We start from the raw sequence: 12,871 nt of genomic DNA, 5'->3' as shown, positions 1-12,871 counted from the left end.
AACTATTATTTATGATGCTGTAGGCTGTTGCTTTAATACTTCACATTACTTATAATGTTCTAAATAATAAGGCTATTTACATATTTTTTCTGTGTTTATGGAAAACAAATATATCTTTTAAGCCGTGTACTTTTAATGATAAAGTTCTTCTTTATGTACATGTTTGAAAAGATCCCAAAACAGAAGAAATTGTTCTTTCTGTAGGACAGAACATTTGTACAGTTGGTTACATTCTAAGATGAAGTACTTTCACAGCTACACAGATTCTTTAACTGTAAGTAATGACTATAGACTTCTCCTTCCATTGCTTGCTGGGGTGAGGGGGAGTTTTCCCCAGGCTTCTGCTACAAGCTCCTGGAAAAAGTCCATTGTTTGAAATTTTAATTAGGGATTTTCCAACATTTGTTCATGTTAAATTATGCAGTAAATACTGAACCATAAAATTATATCATCAGGATTTGCTTTTTAGCAAAAATATAAAATATTTCATCACAGAAAAGACAATGTTCACATCCTTGTCTTTTTTCCTCTACAAATCATGTCCTTTGGGAACCTTTTATTAGTGACAAACTAAACATTAGGTATGACACAGAACATCTTTGGAAATGTATTAAAATACAGTTGTATTCTAATCAATTATAAAGAAATGTCACTGTGCTTATCAGCATGCTTAAATACCAGACAAGCTTCAGGTTAGAGATCAGTGATACTCTGCAATCTAGGTGAGCAACTGCTATACCACTGGTGAGCCAAATTCTCTTTATATTTCTTTTTGAAACATTGGGCTTTTTGGAATCTGGGATTAATTAATGAAGTTTATGTAAGAACACATAAATCCAACTTCCTTTAACCACATACAGAGGGAAATGGTTTTGTTAAATAGCAATTGTCATTTCAGAATGAATTATAATTTAAGATGCATGATGCCATTTTTTTTCATGTTGTGCCATTTGGTCTCTGATCAGTGAGGAGGCCCAGAACTTTCAACGGAATCAATTAACCCTGAAGACTGGTTTTAATAGAAACTGCTGGATTCCTTCTTTAGCCACCTTTAAAGTAATGTGCAACCTGAACCATACATCCTGTGAGCCAGCTGCCCAGTAGAAAAGGATTCCCTCCTCCCTGTTTGCACTGCTATGTAAGATACCTGGTTGGTTGTAGTAGAGTGTGACAGTAAGTAAAACTGTAAAAAAGTAAGTAGGAGGAGTCCTGCCAGCAAATTTGGAGATCCTTGGCTTCATCCATCTTAACGCAGTCAGCCAGGAGACAGAAGAATATTCAAGGTGCTACTGGGCACTGAAACTGCTCCAGACCCAAAAGTGTTAAGCAGTCTCTTAACACATTTGGTGACCATCAAAGCTACCCAATAGAATTCTAGCTAAGGGTGTTGGCTAAATACACAGACGGACATAAAGAAATATTTTTGCCAAAGTATACCTGAAGAACAATATTTCTTCAGTATCAAGTTACAATTTTTAAATCAACCTTTTTTTGTTGTTTTTTTTTTTTTTTTTTTCACTTCTCTTTCTTCCTCCCTAAATCTGCCCTCTTTTTTTTTGACATCAGTCTGTTTCCCATCCTGGCAAACGACATGTAAGGTAAACTTGCACAGTATTTCTGTCTTTATTTGATTTTATGCAAAATAACAAAGTTTCAGGAGAGCTCCTCAAGGATTTGAAAGCATTAGTTAAAAAAATAAGAAAAAACAAGCAAACAAAAAAATCCTACGCAAAGAATTACCACAACTTGTTGCAAAATATAATCAAGTTTTTAAAAAAGCTAAAAATCACCACTGCCTCACCACAGATCTTCCACCCTGTTCCCACTAAATCCAGGGGAAAATCCAGTTTCGCAGTATGCCTAAGAGGGATGACAGGTTTGGTTGTCTTAAGACCAGAGTCAAAATACATTGCAAGAACAAGCATCCATGCTAGCAAGTGACTTCCCAGCAGCCTGGTATTTCTAAACTGAGTAGGTCCCAGCCTGTGAGCCTTGTCTAATTGCTGTGATGACAGATTCACAGTGGGAAAGAAAGAGGTGGTCTCTCCAGCAGATGGTTCCATGCCACTCAGCCAAAGCCAAAAATCTCCCCCACAAATCAGCCGACCGGTGGCTTTTAATCCCGTGGTTCAGGGACATTGTAACTCTATAGCCTCACTCATATCCGGAGGAAATGAGAGTCTGGTGTGGAAAGGAAAGCACAGTGCTGCAGGCAGATCGCAGCGTGCTCAGCTGATGAGTCGGCAGCAGTTGTGGACTGTGGCAACCTCACTGCCAACCCTCTGTCTCCATGCCCACAGGAAGATTTGCCATTATATTTGTATTTCACTCACTTTAGCCAAGGTTTGAAGCCAAGTTATTGTTTATTTGTTTTACTGCTAAGGAACAGTCTTTCTTACCATTTTCTTTGAAGATTTTAAAATACACTTTGGTTCAAATATCATATAATAATGTTTAACTTTTAGACCTTGTATTCAAGAGTTCATTCTCATAATCATTGAAAAAGGTCAAAGCAGCGACAATGAGAGCAGCATTTTGGTATCGGAAGGCCAAAAGTAACTGTAACACCATGAAAACAAATCAAGGTGGAACACAGCAGGAAAAGAATGCCAATGGAGTCGTGATTAGGTTGAACCTAAGAAAGGTCAGCATAGGTGTGACTGAAATAACTTCTTGTCCTGAACGTGTCAGCTGTGGATCACAAAAATGATTTTGACTCAGTTCACAAGGAAAGAGAAGCTGAAAGGGAGGAACAAAGCCTGTGACTGCATAAATATACCCACAAGCCTGAAGTCCAAAAACACTTTACTGAAAAGTTCAAGCATCTATGCATAGATTCAAGTGGAATTTAAAAAAAAAAAAAAAAAAAGAGAGAGAAATCATACTTCCATTTAATTTGGATCCCATTATAAATGCAAAATAAATCCTTTGTTTTGGTAATCCAACTAATTATTTCCTCTCTTAACCTATGGGGGTTTTTTTTGTCATTGTTCATGAGAGTATTTTAATTCAGAATACTTCATAGTTCCAAGACCACTGTTTTATTGATTTTTATTCCCTTCATATGAAAATATTGTTTTGTTTATAACAGTTTAGGCTGATCAAAATTTCCCTCTTTTTTTTTTTCCCCTAGAAGAAGCAGCTAAATGGAAGCAAAAAGCACAGAAGAGAATATGTTGTATGACTTCTTTGATGAGGTCTGCTTCATGTTAACATTGATGTCAACAGTAACAGAAGTGCTAGGAAGCATTCTGAAAGTCACAAGCCAATTCTTTATGGCTGTGTTCTACTCCTCCAAAATATTGTATGAAGTGTGATCTATACTGGGAACAGATAAAAATCACAGTTCATTTGATTCAAATATGAAAAAGAAAGTACCAAAGAAAACAGCGTTACCTGACAAAGAGGATGGGATAAAACTCACCTGCCTGTAGAAGACTTATCTCAGTAGTTTAGGCATCAACTTTGAGTGAGCTGAGTTCTTCCCAAAAAAAGGAACCCAGATCAGGTCAGCTCACACGTGCCTGCGTTTGCTCAGGTTAATTTTACCACAGACATTTGCAGTGAGAAACTCAGTGACACAATGCAAAACAGAATTAACTTACACTGGATAGTTAAATGGTACTCCTTTTGCTAGAAAAGACTTGAGTTTTTTTTTCCCCCAACAACATGAATTGTTACCATTCAATCATTCTAACTCTAAAAGAATAAATTGAACTACAATTCTTTTCTATCTCTTTTTTTGCAGCTCTGTTAACTCAACTTTCTACTTTGGAACAGCAGCATTTTCCTGAGGACTTGGCATTGCTTCCCTATAGTTGCACTGGCTGTGGATAAGGGCACAAGGTTTTTGAGCTGAAGGCTTGACTAGTTTTAAGTGACTAGTATTAGGTAGGAACATGCCCCAGCACCATGATGTCTCTGTTCTCCTGCAGTCTTTGTTCTGCCCCGTCATATCACAAATTTTTTAAGGCAGCACAATCTTAGTAGCAATTGAATCCTAGACTGCTGCCACAGGCAGTAAGTATAATATGTTCTTCAGAATTTTCACTCTGATTTTCCTGTAAAGCCAGCCAGAAAATACTGAATACCTGTTTTGTTCTTGCTTAATGGCAGTTGCATACAGCCCAGCAGCAGAATAAAGAACAAGGTGCTGATCTCTTGACTTTGAATCCACTCTGTACGCTACACTGCATTATCTGCACAGAAATAATTCTGCGCTGAAGCAGAAAGAAAGGGGAAGGTAACATTTTGTTTGAGAGTGTTATAAGTCTCTTCCAAGTTCCTCCATCTTGTTTTCGTTCTCGCGGAATGACACACTCAAACTTATAGCACATTAACATTAAGCAAACCAAGGAAGGAATTAAAGCCTGTGATAGGAAGAGTCAGCCTCAAATGCTGGTGGAGCCGCCTGGTACCAATTAAGGAGAGGTTATGAGAGAGGGATGAGAGATAAAGCAGGAAAGTTTTATAGTATAGGAGAAAACGAGCAAGAGGTAGTGTTGGGTTATTCGTAGGGGCAGTAAGCAGAGCCAGGTGTTTGAAGCTATCAGAAGAGGGGAGATTTATAGGCCTTCTCCATAGACAAAAGGCTGGTTTCTTCTTCTGTGTACAGATAATGAGATATTGGTAGGGCCTAAAACAGCTACATGCTGAGGTGGAAATGATACCAAAAAAGTTAGCATGAAGGTTACTGGCTCTTTTCTTAAGACTGTAACAGGACTCTGATTTAATGTTCAAAATAGAGGGGTTACTGGTGTCCCGGGACTTGCCCCTACCTGCCTTGTTAACCTTTTGAGGATTTTAATTTTAAAAGAATCTGACGAATGCTCCTCTCTGTCTGGTAATTTTTAGAAAACAGAGCTAGCTGAACAGACTGCCTGCTGATTTTTTTTTATTATTTATTTTTGACTGCTACTTTTGCAAAATACTTTATGCCTGAAAAAGACGATGTGTTTCTCTGCTTCTGTTAGAGCAAGCTGGATATTATTAGTCCTTGTTCCTGGTTGCTACGTTGTCTGCCACTCCCTTTTTCTGTCTTCCTATTTGCATAATCAAAATCTATTGTGAGAAGCGCATAAATCACAATGAATAACTAATTTTTTTCACTACAAACAAACACACTTTTGAATTTCGATATTATTTCTTCTCCTAAATAAAATATTTCCCCCCCTCCTCATTTGTTTCTTTTTTTTTTTTTTTTTTTTTTAATACGAGGGTGAAATAAGACTGTAGAGTTGTCTCTTAACAATCCTACTGCAGGACATCAAGCGGAAGAAGTGTGAATGATACAATTGTCTCTGAGAGCAAGCTTCTGACTTAGAGGCTTTGTGGCAGACAGCAGTCTGCCACAAAGGAAACTGCAGGTGAAAGGACAGATGCAGTACCAAATAAGTATCCAGTTGGGCGACAACAATTCCTTTTATCTGCTTTCCTTAAAGGTTTAATATGCACAGCATAATAGTGAATACATTGAATTTAAATCATTTTTGTGCTGATAAATGCTAAACCTAGCTTTACATTTCCTTTTTGCTAGAGAAGCATGCACATGTGTGGTAAAACTGACCAAAATGCAAACTTCTAAATTTATGTGTTTTCCTCTACACGTTTCTGCTGTGGCATAAGCATTGTTTTCAGAGGCTCTCTTTTGTTCAATGGTTATTTGGCAAGAGCGAGTGCCAAAAATACAATAGCGGACGTGCTGGAGCAGTTATCTGTTCCCATGATCCTCTGTTGAGCTGTTAAACTCATATAACTTAATGCCAGCAGAAATGTAGTTATTTGAGGAAAAGCTTTTGCAATGTGATTTTTCGGGAAGAGGGAGGAGCAGGATTAAGAAGACTGAATCTGCCCTGAGTGAGAGTACTATCTGTTCTCTGTGCGGCTAAAACGCAAGACTTATTTGACAAGTGATTTCATTTGGTTTTGTGGACTGCCAGCAGTTTCTGAGCAGGCCTGATAGAGCACTCTAGGGACCTCTTTCCTTCCCCTTCCTTATGCGATTTTCCTGCAGCTGGTCAATTTTTTTATACTGAGGACTGGTTGAAGTGATTTGGTCACTAATTAACTCCACTAATAGTAAAAGTAGTTCAGTGAAGTACTGGCAGTAGTTCTGCATAATGCTGGTTTAACAACTTACTGGTAACTTGGGTGTTTTCCTGAGTGGAAAATCTGAAGGAAGTCTGTATTTGCTATTACAGTACCTCCAACATGCCCTGGATTTCGGAATGTCTTGCTCTTTTCCAGTGGTTTAAAAATGCAACATTATATGAGCTGACTCAATAGACTGGCAATGACAAAGCTGAGTGATGGGTGTTTAGGAAACGTGAGTGTGCTGCCTGTGCCATGGCAGTGCCATGCTGGCCACAGCTACCTATTCCAGCAGGTTTTTCTCCTGTCCTACATGGAGCCCAAGGACTCAGCCGTGCCCTGCCAAGCTTCCTGTTTACAGCCACGCATCCTCTGAAAGCAGTGAGCGCTCTACTTCCCACATGTCCGAAGCCATACACGGATCCTGTAACATCCTGTGCCTTTCCGTCATCAAAACCCCTCTTCTTCTGAGAACTGCCGGGATAAGGCTCTCACAGGATTGTTAACAATCGGTCATCACCTTCTGGATGTGTCAGACTGCTGAGGCCACCAGGCCACTGGGCTTTCCTGACAAGGAAACAATACCAACAAAACATTTGCCCTTTGTTCCTGCCATATATCGAGTTTGCAGTATGTCACGGCAGATAGTACACTTCCTATGTGGAGAAAACCTTTTGATTTGAGGCTGAATGTTAAGTAGCCTCCAGAGCACGGTCTGATCTGGGACGGTAGTGGGCTCAGCACTGAATGAACCTGGCAGTCGCACAGCTTATCTTCCCGGCCGTCTCGCTGTGGTTGTGGCCAAGGTATGTGCACTGTCTGGCTCCTGCCAGCACTGCAGCCTCCTCAAGGAGGAAGCATTCCAGTCTCCAGCTCCCTTCGAAGTGGAGTCCAGATTAAGGTTTTGTTCCTCCCATTTCTTCCTCTGACCTCTGCCCTACAAAGTACGCCTGTTGTCCTCTAGGAGACAGGAGAGCTCAGGAGAGAGAAAGCAGGCAATGATGAATTGGAACATGAAAAGCAAAATCCTCCCTAGAAAGGAAAATAACAAAAAAATAATAATAATAACAAAAAAAAAAAAAAAAAAAAAAGAGAGCTCCCTCATACTGCAGATAATAACCCTTGTCTTCCAAGGGCTGTCTTTGGGTCAACAAAATAAATAAAACTGAAGCTAAGCTTGCTCTTATTTTCAGAAATATGGTAGCATCTGAACCCAAACCTGCCTACAGACTTGCACCTGCTTTTGGTGGGAAGAAGACCACACCTCCCACATCACCCTGTGCTTCTGCCACCTGCCCTGAATGTGGCAAATTGCTGGCAGGCTGGTACTTCTGTTTGTGACACTTACAATGTGGAGGAAAAGAAATCTACATAAACAGGACTTGGCCTTATTGTACAAATCTAAGTTTGCCCTATAGAGATAAAATGCCATGACATTTGGAATTGCTCTTGTTTAAACTTTATGTCCTATTAAGGCGTTCCAAACATTTGGGACCGAAAATTGCTCACAATCTTTCAATCGTTCTTTAAGACAAAATAGCAGCAGCCTCAACCACACACACCATATCAATAACAGAAAGACTATAGTTTGCACACCCCTAGATTAAACGTATAGTCTAGAAATTCTCTGCAAGATATGAAGAGATTTAATATAAGGTAGAACTTAAGAATAATTGCTGTAAATTTCAAAGATCCATGAAGAAAAAGTGTTTTCAAATACATAAGATCTGAAGGTAAAACACTTGAAAGACTGAACTGGTACAAAACACAAATCCGATTATAAAGGAGAATAAATGGTTGTTCAATTTACAGTAAAATTAATACAGGTGAAAGTGAACTGTAAGTTATGGAAAAATTTCCTTATTCACCAATAAATAATCCCAAGTAAAATCATTAATATAGGCAAATAGTGCATAGATTTTTCGTCCTATACATACTCTTAAAATTAGGCAACTGTTACAGACTTTGTGTGAAATAAGGCTTTGGGAAAAGCAATGAGCTGTTGCTAAAATTCATTAAATCTACAAACTTCTTAATTTTGTCTCTATTTGTCTGTAATATATATGCACACTGATCTTCTCACTGAAAAATTATTTCCACACATGAACATACACACATAAAGTCAAACAAAAAGAAACCCAAAGGGGCAATGCAATTACCTGACACATTTCTTGGAATTTTAATGCATCTTTCCTGTCTGTCTTTGTATTTGTATGTAGTATGTTTGTAGACAAGAAATATAAACCTCATCCTTAAGAACTTTACTTACTCCTTTGCTGGACTGCTGGCACACTATCAAGCAGTAGATTTGGTGTCATGTGTCTTTGTTGACACTGGGTTTTTTATATTACTGCTGACAAGGTAAGGCTCAGCTTGCTAGAGTGATCTTGTGTAGGAAGCTTTATTTTTGCTTGGAGGGAATTTCAGACACCAACTGAGTATTTTGTCTCACAGTAATGTATTTGATAAACTGTATGACTGAGTTATATATATTTATTTCTGTGGGACTGCTATGAATTTGGTCATTTCTTTTAGTTGGATAGTGTTATCTTGTTGCAAGATCAGAGTAACAACAAAGGTTACTCAAGTTCCCTGTGAATTTTGCTGTGTCTGAGTCCGGCAGGTAATTCAGGAAAAGTCCAGCCCAACAGCATCCTATGGCTATTGTGTGAGTGTCATTGAGTCAACAAAAGGGTCTGACCCTGAGTAAATTTGCACAGGGCCAAGATAAACTTATCAGTCTCAATAACCTTCACACTTCTTTCTTCCTTCCTTCTATTTCAAAGCATACTAGTTTCACTCTGTGGTAGCACAGACGCTTTCTGAGACACCGTAGCCTTCCTTTCCCTTTCTGAATTTCATTATCATATTTCTTCCTCCATCCAAAATTTTATTTATTCTCTGGATCTCGCTGGCATGAGCTCTCAGAAAGGCCTTGGCTCTCATGACCCTAGCGTGGCACTTCTACTTGCAAGTTTATAAAGGGATGCAGACTGTCAGTTGCAGGGCTTGTTCCTCCCACAAACAAAAGCTTGGAAGAGATCTACAGCCTCACACTTAGGGGTATTGGTCAGCCTATAGTTTAGGGTAGATTGCTTCACATTTGTCACCTGACATCTCAGACACTGTCTTCTGAAGTATACCTGCTTTAACTGCTGATCTGCACATCTCCATGATCCTCCTTGTCTTGTGAGCCATCAGGTTCCTTCAAAGCCTTAAACACTGCCATAGTCATAGACAGCAATTATTTTCAAGCTTCAGCCATTGCTTTATTTTTCAGTCTAGCTGAAAGGGGTTGTATACAATCACTAACTAAGAGTTGGTAAGAACCCTGGTAATTTCACTAGATGAACACAGATGTAAGGTTGTGAATAAATGTGGCTGTGTTGCTCTAGCTTCACTGAAGCTACAAACACTTCAGCAGGAAAATTTAAGACCAACTGTAAAACTCAGGTTATTTGAATTTGAATTATCCAAAGACTCCAGGAATCCAATTAGCACAGGCTACAGGCATGTTTATTTGTGTTAACTGTATTCACTTGATGGAGAATAAAAATGCTGCAAAGTGAAACTGTGTTCAGTAACAAATACTGTGTTAATGAAGACCTTTAACCAAACCAAAAAAAAAAAAAAAAAGGTAGAAATGGATTTATGGAGGTTTCTACCCACCCTTTTCCCTTTCAGCTGACAGTTCAAGCTCCATACCAGGAAAAAGGCGTATGCTTGGGGCTGACTTTGCTCCACAACACTAATTAAACACTGCCTCTGGAAGAGGTGTTATCCTTGGGGAATAGATGTTAAATTGAGGTCATGTCTGCACATCTCTGTTATCTGTCTATGTGTCATTTTTATTTAAAGAATGTGGAAATATTCAACATCCTGGTCAATATTTCCTCTCCCTCTGTTAAGCAATTCCTACCATTTAAGACTATCTGTAAGCTTTCTGATCATTTGCCACAGTAATATGCTGCTTTACAGTATTTAACACTCTCCTGTTAAAAGTTCCATACATCTAAGACAAAATATCTATGTATCTAGGAACAAAGCAATCAAATAAACAATACTTACTAGTATGTAGGTAACCCTGCTGACCCTTATATGAATATTGATTTGTGTCTTCTAGCACAGTACTTTCTCCCATACCACATCACAGATAGTGACAATACATTTCCAGAAACTATTCCAGCATTTCTGACAATAGAAAAAAAATTATCTACACTGCTTCTTATATAAATCCTCTTCCTTGTAGATACCAGTGGGGCCTGCATTTAACATTTTTACATTTTGCATTTGGCATTTTAACCTGTTTAGGAATTAGATCTCTGCTGTTAAGACTGCATTATTGCAGACTGTAGGTAATGGAGGTAAGGATCTGTCTTTATTTGTGATATTCAGCAGCTTCTCAGTTCCTCTCCAGATATATTCAGTGTTTACAAGCCTTTTGTTTTACTGGGTGAGTTATATCCTATTGACAGCCTATTGTCCCTGTACTTGTCAATGAAATCTCTTTGGTAATTTGTTCATTCTTTTCTTTCTGTTCCTGAGGCAAGTTTAGCTGAGGACTGTACTAGATGTATCATAAAAATTCCTTTACAGCATCTCCCAGTGTGAAGGAATCTTGGTGGGGCATTAGTCATATGGGTTCCCTGAAGTCCCGAGATTGTATCTACAGAGACAAAAAATGCCTTCAGTGAAAAAAACAAACGAACCAAAAATCTTGCCCTGACCTTTTCCTGCCATGCAAGCAAACAGCAGGCAGAGTAATCCAGTGGATGATCAGGTAGGAGTAAGCAGCCAGTTATGTTGGTGATCTGAAAAAGCCTAGCAGAGTAAAGGAATTCATCCAGTTTATCTTCCCTGACAATTTATTTTGTGATATGAGACAATGAGAAGCACTCTAAAGCTATTAAGAAAAGAACCCGTTTTAATATTTTTAAGAGTAGGACATGGAAGTGGGAAGTCAAGAAGAATACTCAGATAGTATGAATGCATGTGATTTCTGTGTTTCATTTGCAGTGTGAGTTTGCTTACACAGAACAGTCATCCATGTAGGGCTCATCCTGTGAAGAACACCAACCATTAGGTTTCCAAACTCCAGTATTACAGTCAGTCTCAGGCAATCTGACTTCCTCTTTGCTCAGAGGAATCTAAACAAGAGACTAACCTTGTCCAAGAGAAAGATATTCATTTCAAACTTTCTTTTTTAGATGTCTGTTCCTCCTGAGTAACCAGAAAGTGATGAAAAAATATGGTAAATAAATCCAAAATTTAGAGTTGAAGACAGATGATTAAAGTAACTTCCTCAGCTTTATCTGATATATTAGAGATAAATGCATACCAAAAGTGTGTAAACTGCATTGAATTTTCAATGTTTTCTGGATCCATGAATGAAAATCTCACCGAAACTATATGGATCCCAATTACTAAGAAGAAAGTCCTTCTAATTCCTCATGTTACTGACAATATTAAAAAATGTGATTTCCTAATTCTTAACTATTTTTTACTCCATTGATTTCCAGAGTCAGAACCTGTGACAGATATATCTTTTACAAAAAGTTCTTAGTCTACTGAGGGAGAACTTTTAGTTTCCGCTTATATTATTCATTTACTTTCTCACAGTTTGATTGCACACTTATAGCACAGACAGATTATCCCAGAAAAAGAAACTTGGAGTTCAACTTTTTTTCATTCTTTAACATTTTACCCCTACTGGAAGATCTAACTAAGGTGGTGGGTACCTAAGGTGGTTAATCAGGCTATACCAATTTCAAAACAATATCCTAAATAGATATCATTCAACAAAAACAAAACAAAACAAATAAAAACATCCAGCAGTGATATTTTTCGCCAAAGACATAACAAAAAACAAAAAACAAAAAACAAAAACAAAACAAAAAAAAAAATTGGATTTCAGATCTCTAACTTTCAACCTGCTCATTTTATAGTGTGACCTTTTCATGTCTCAGGATGATCTGTTCCAGTCATAATTTCATACTGTGGAGACTGGATCCCATGTCAAAGAAAAATTACTTTTGTGGAGAGAGTTAAGAATCCAGGATCTTCCCAGCTGACAGTTAAATTCCCTCTTCCCTTCTTACTCAATTTCAGTAGTATTGAGACAAAGCTGTGATTCCTGTTGAGGAAGAGAGATTTATAACACATGGCAAAAAATTAGTTGCTACTTTGTCCAATTACATATTTTTTCAGATTGATCTACTCCCCAATGAAGTCAGTGGGTGGTTTTCCACTAAATTCAATAGCTTTGGAAGTTACCCAAAATGAAAGAATTAAGTACTAGGACACTACAGCACATAAAAAGGGCAGGATAGTACATTGGTGTTTCACACAGCTAAAGTACAGCTTCTCCTCATATCAGAAAAAGAGATGTTTGAGCCTAAAAAAAGATTATATGTTTTTTCTTCTGATTTTTTTTTTAGATATATCCAGAGAATGCTTGCCAAAATGTGACTGAATCTCATGTTTATGTAAATTCATGAAAGGTCCATTCTGTAAAAACTAAAATTTTTCTTCAGTACTTTTCAAAAATGATTACCTTAATTTTCCAACGTACCTGGGTACTTAAAAAGTACTGTTAATTTTGATCATCATAGCACAGAATCATAGAATGGTCTGGTTTGAAAAGGACCTCAGTAGTGAGTTACACTCCAGCACACACACATACATTAAAACCCAAGTAAACATCATATGAATTTCCACTGATGGTAGTTCATAAGTCTTAATATCTGTTAACATCAGTCATCTGCACACTTACGCTTTGTTA

Source organism: Lagopus muta, chromosome 2 (assembly GCF_023343835.1).
Source record: "Lagopus muta isolate bLagMut1 chromosome 2, bLagMut1 primary, whole genome shotgun sequence".
In the NCBI taxonomy this organism is placed as follows: Eukaryota; Metazoa; Chordata; class Aves; order Galliformes; family Phasianidae; genus Lagopus; species Lagopus muta.
This window is presented reverse-complemented; position numbering follows the sequence as displayed.